Source organism: Oncorhynchus gorbuscha, linkage group LG16 (assembly GCF_021184085.1).
Source record: "Oncorhynchus gorbuscha isolate QuinsamMale2020 ecotype Even-year linkage group LG16, OgorEven_v1.0, whole genome shotgun sequence".
Lineage (NCBI taxonomy): Eukaryota > Metazoa > Chordata > Actinopteri > Salmoniformes > Salmonidae > Oncorhynchus > Oncorhynchus gorbuscha.
In genome coordinates this window covers 87,343,362-87,349,268 of record NC_060188.1, presented here as the reverse complement: position 1 = coordinate 87,349,268, position 5,907 = coordinate 87,343,362, and the positions used below count along the sequence as shown (strand labels likewise).

Below are 5,907 nucleotides of genomic sequence, written 5' to 3'. Positions count from 1 at the left end.
ACCTTGCACATCTCTAGTCAGAACAGACCTTGCACATCTCTAGTCAGAACAGACCTTGCACATCTCTAGTCAGAACAGACCTTGCACATCTCTAGTCAGAACAGACCTTGCACATCTCTAGTCAGAACAGACCTTGCACATCTCTAGTCAGAACAGACCTTGCACATCTCTAGTCAGAACAGACCTTGCACATCTCTAGTCAGAAAGACCTTGCACATCTCTAGTCAGAACAGACCTTGCACATCTCTAGTCAGAACAGACCTTGCACTCTATCAGAACAGACCTTGCACATCTCTAGTCAGAACAGACCTTGCACATCTCTAGTTAGAACAGACCTTGCACATCTCTAGTCAGAAAAGACCTTGCACATCTCTAGTCAGAACAGACCTTGCACATCTCTAGTCAGAACAGACCTTGCACATCTCTAGTTAGAACAGACCTTGCACATCTCTAGTCAGAAAAGACCTTGCACATCTCTAGTCAGAACAGACCTTGCACATCTCTAGTTAGAACAGACCTTGCACATCTCTAGTCAGGGATTGTGGGATTGGTTTTCTATGTTTATTTACACTGGGTTTTTTTGTAAAGCTTGAGCACATATTATGAAATGTTATACAATGATGTTCATTAGTGTAACGATGTGCGAGTCAGGAAGCAAGTTCAGGAAGTGAGTGTTTTAATAAATAAACAGAACATAATACAAAACAAGGAACTCAAACAACACAGACAGGAAACAGAAACAATGACGCCTGGGGAAGAAACCAAAGGGAGGGACATATATAGGGCAGGTAATCAAGGAGGAGATGGAGTCCAGGTGGGTGTCATAATGCGCTGATGGTTGTGACACTGGTGACAGGTGTGCTCCCTAACGAGCAGCCTGGTGACCTAGAGGCCAGAGAGGGAGCAAACGTGACAATTAGAGTTGTCACTTGTGTTAAATGGGACACTTCACGCTCACAGGCTATAACTGCTATAACTGCTATAATGCTCAGAGCAAATATAGCTAAGGGTTATGTAAACATAATCTCTTGGAATATAAATGGTTGTGGTAACCAAGTGAAGAGGAAAAGGATTTTGACATGTTTCAAATCAAAACAGGCGGATATTGTCTTCATTCAGAAATCACATTTAACATATGTAGAGACACTGAAATTAGGAGGAGGCTGAGTTGCAGTAGTTTATCATAAGTCATTTAGAGGAGAATGAGTTGCAGTAGTTTAACGTAACTCATTAATAGGAATCTGGGTTGAAGTAGTTTAACGTAACTAATTTACTTCCCCAAAAAATGGTGTGATTATTCTGATAAACAAAATAGTTAATTTTGTAATGTTGAAGCAACACTGATGAGTCTGGCAGACTGATCTGCATTGAGGCTCTTATAAATGGGATTAAGGTAGTATTATGCAACATGTATGCTGTCAACAATGAGGACCCTGATTTGTTTTCATTATGTCAACGTTATACTGGGACATATGGAGGGGCAGATCATTGTTGCTGTACACTTTAACCAAGTGATGGACAATATGATTGATAGAAGTACATTTACTCCACACCAAAGGATAGCCTTGCAATACATATGCTAGCAGACGATATGGGCTTTACAGACATATGGAGATTAGTCCATCCTAATGATAGAGAATATATTTTTTTCTTCTACTGTCATAAGACACACTCCAGAATAGATTTATTCTTGAATTTCATGGTTAGTAATGTGATTGATTGCCAGATTGGGCCCATTGCCCTCACAGATCATGTTACATGTTGATATAATGTGAGGAAGGGTAGATTTGCAGGCTGACTACACTGCTCGCGTCGTGTGTGTGAGCGTTGTAAAATACATTTAGAAATCTAGATTATTCAATTATTACCCCCACACTGCTCAAGAAGAAGCACATTAAGGTCCGGGAGTGATCAAGCCAGTCTCCAGACCTTAATCCCATAGAAAATCTGTGGAGGGAGCTGAAGGTTTGAGTTGCCAAACGTCAGCCTCGAAACCTTAATGACTTGGGGAAGATCTGCAAAGAGGAGTGGGACAAAATCCCTCCTGAGATGTTTGCAAACCTGGTGGCCAACTACAATAAACGTCTGACCTCTGTGATTGCCAACAAGGGTTTTGCCACCAAGTACTAAGTCATGTTTTGCAGAGGGGTCAAATACTTATTTCCCTAATTAAAATGCAAATAAATTTATAACATTTTTGACATGTGTTTTTTTTCATTTTTTTTGTTATTATTCTGTCTCTCACTGTTCAAATAAACCTACCATTAAAATTATAGACTGATAATTTCTTTGTCAATGGGCAAACGTACAAAATCAGCAGGGGATCAAATATTTTTTCCCTCACTGTATATATTGTATATCCTCCTGTTCAGCGAGCCCCATAGATATGGATACTTTTTTATATGGTTTAGAATTACCTAGATTATCAGATAGCCAGGTAGAGGACCTGGATTGTACTGTAACAGAAGACGAGTTTAGAGCCGCCATTTTATCTATGACAGCAGGGAAATCACCTGGTCTGGACGGCCTTCCTGTAGAATATTATAAAAAGTATATTGACATTTTTGTACATGTATTGACAGTGGTTTACCAGGAGGCATTTAAAAATGTCTCCCTCCCGGACACCTTTAATGAGGCTTTGATATCACTGATTCCTAAAAAAGATAAAACTGAAACTTTAAATGTATTTGGCTAAGGTTTATGTAAACTTCTGACTCCATTTGTAGTAAAACAGACAGCAGAACAACAGATATTAAAACAACAGATATTAAAACAACACATAGTAAAACAACATATATTAAAACAACAGATAGTAAAACAACAGATAGTAAAACAACAGATATTAAAACAACAGATAGTAAAACAACAGACAGTAAAACAACAGATAGTAAAACAACAGATAGTAAAACAACAGGCAGTAAAACAACAGATAGTAAAACAACATATATTAAAACAACAGATAGTAAAACAACAGATATTAAAACAACAGATAGTAAAACAACAGATATTAAAACAACAGATAGTAACACATATAGTAAAACAACAGATAGTAAAACAACAGGCAGTAAAACAACAGATAGTAAAACAACAGATAGTAAAACAACAGATAGTAAAACAACAGATAGTAAAACAACAGATAGTAAAACAACAGATAGTAAAACAACAGATATTAAAACAACAGATAGTAAAACAACAGATATTAAAACAACAGATAGTAACACATATAGTAAAACAACAGATAGTAAAACAACAGGCAGTAAAACAACAGATAGTAAAACAACAGATAGTAAAACAACAGATAGTAAAACAACAGATAGTAAAACAACAGACAGTAAAACAACAGATAGTAAAACAACAGACAGTAAAACAACAGATAGTAAAACAACAGACAGTAAAACAACAGATAGTAAAACAACAGATAGTAAAACAACAGGCAGTAAAACAACATATAGTAAAACAACAGACAGTAAAACAACAGATAGTAAAACAACATATAGTAAAACAACAGGCAGTAAAACAACAGATAGTAAAACAACAGACAGTAAAACAACAGACAGTAAAATAACAGATAGTAAAACAACAGATAGTAAAACAACAGATAGTAAAACAACAGATAGTAAAACAACAGATAGTAAAACAACAGGCAGTAAAACAACAGATAGTAAAACAACAGATAGTAAAACAACAGACAGTAAAATAACAGATAGTAAAACAACAGATAGTAAAACAACAGGCAGTAAAACAACAGATAGTAAAACAACAGGCAGTAAAACAACAGATAGTAAAACAACAGATAGTAAAACAACAGGCAGTAAAACAACAGATAGTAAAACAACAGACAGTAAAACAACAGATAGTAAAACAGCAGTGAAGGAAATATTCAAAGTGCATTAATGTATGATGTATTTACTTTCTTACTTCTGAATCCTCTTGATCTCTTTGGAATAAAAAATAAAAAAACAAGTCAATGTGAATTTAAGATGCTATTTTGATGTTACTATGATGTTTAATTATGTCTGCCTGTATTAAGCTTGCCTTGTTACCGCTGGGCAATCTTTACTTGTCAAATAAAAAGTGTTGAGGATATCACTGTTTTCAGAACAACATGATTTATTTCAAAATAATGAGCTTCTCACCAATTTAACTGAGAACTCTGTTCCTGCACGAAAGTGGTTGCTGCTATTGTCATGACAACCTAGGTAAACAAAAAAGTGTTTTCCCCATTTTCAGTTGTTACAATATATCAAGCAAGCGTGTCCTCTCAAACTGCTAGCTACATCACCCTGTAACCTCCATGTGTGCCCTTGCCAAGCATTAGTCTTGTAAGTAGAAGAAACAGTTAGATTGTTACTGTTTATTTATTGACTGGTTCTGTAATAATTAACTGATGTTTATATCTATTAAGCTATTTCTGCAAGCCTCCAACCTAGTTGTTGTCTAGTCACTGTAGCTAGTTAGTCACTGTCTTCTCTGATTAACGTTTCATCCATGTTGCATTGTTATTATTTAAAGCAAAAAAAATTTTCATTGTCACATTTTCAAAGTTAACAAATTTGACCAGTAAAGAATTTCTGCCTATGCCACTGGTTCAGTGTGTAGGCTACAATGCGTTAAGCTATGCATGCCCAGAACACTTTATTATGTCCTGGTATTATAGCCCCTGGAAAGGAGTTTCCAGATAAGGGTTTCATCTACAATAATCAGGGTTGCTGGGAAAACATTGTTTGGGCCCTTTGCTCCATTAAGAGACAACAGGAATGAGTCAAGTAACTAAATTAAAGGGTCTTTGTTTCCAGCAATGTTTGCCCGCAGAAGAAGATCAGAAGAAGAGCCGTTCCAGTGCTCTCTCTGCTTGGATGTATTTAGTGATCCAGTCACCACCAGTTGTGGACACAATTTCTGCATGGCCTGTCTCAATGAATACTGGGATAGCAGACACCAGTATCAATGTCCACTATGTCAGGAGAGATTCCCCAGAAGACCTAACCTAGTTGTCAACACAGCATTCAGAGATGTTGTTGATAGATTTAAAGCAAGAAGAACAGCCCCTGCCCTTTACCCTGGAATTGTTTGGATCACGGTCCTGATCTTGGTCATGATCTTTATCCTGAGTTTGGTGTTTGTGGCAGACCTGGGTCAGCTCTCACCGCATCTCCTACAGGTCAGTGTCCATCTCTCTGGTAAATAAATATGTGAAATTACAGTAGAAATTCCATGACTAAGGGCTGGGATTCAATCCATATCACTTAAGTATCTTGGAAGATTCGTGTTGTAGCTAGATTGACATTTAAAGGCAATGTTCCTGCGTTCTCACACACTGTGTTCGGTAAACGCTGCACATGTCGGCTCAATTGGAAATTAAATCCCCCCTGCTTTTCCCCCTGTCCTGCTGCAGGACCTCCCATCCAAGGACAGATCTGGGAAGGACTGGTGGTGGAGACAGTGAGAGGAACTTCAGAATGGCCTGGGCTATACTTGGTAGTTTAAAAAATATGTATATATACAGTTGAAGTCTGAAGTTTACATACACCTTAGCCAAATACATTTAAACTCAGTTTCAAAATTCATGACATTTAACCCTAGTAAAAATTCCCTGTCTTAGGTCAGTTAGGATCACCACATTATTTTAAATAATAGTAGAGATAATGATTTATTTCAGCTTTTATTTCTTTCATCACATTCCCAGTGGGTCAGAAGTTTACATACACTCAATTGGTATTTGTTAGCATTGCCTTTAAATTGTTTAACTTGGGTCGAACGTTTTGGGTAGCCTTCCACAAGCTTCCCACAATAAGTTGGGTGAATTTTGGCCCATTCCTCCTGACAGAGCTGGTGTAACTGAGTCAGGTTTGTAGGCCTCCTTGCTCGTACACGCTTTTTCAGTTCTGCCCACAAATTTTCTATAGG

At 37.2% G+C, this 5,907-nt stretch overlaps 1 long non-coding RNA gene across 1 annotated transcript; it reads left to right on the top strand.

Annotated features, from left to right (window-relative positions):
• Positions 1 to 4,240: 4,240 nt before the first annotated feature.
• On the top strand, positions 4,241 to 5,591 carry LOC123999326. The gene is made up of 3 exons (XR_006832437.1): positions 4,241 to 4,322; positions 4,797 to 5,161; positions 5,396 to 5,591. It is a non-coding gene; the product is annotated as an uncharacterized LOC123999326 (long non-coding RNA).
• The last annotated feature ends 316 nt before the right edge of the window (positions 5,592 to 5,907 follow it).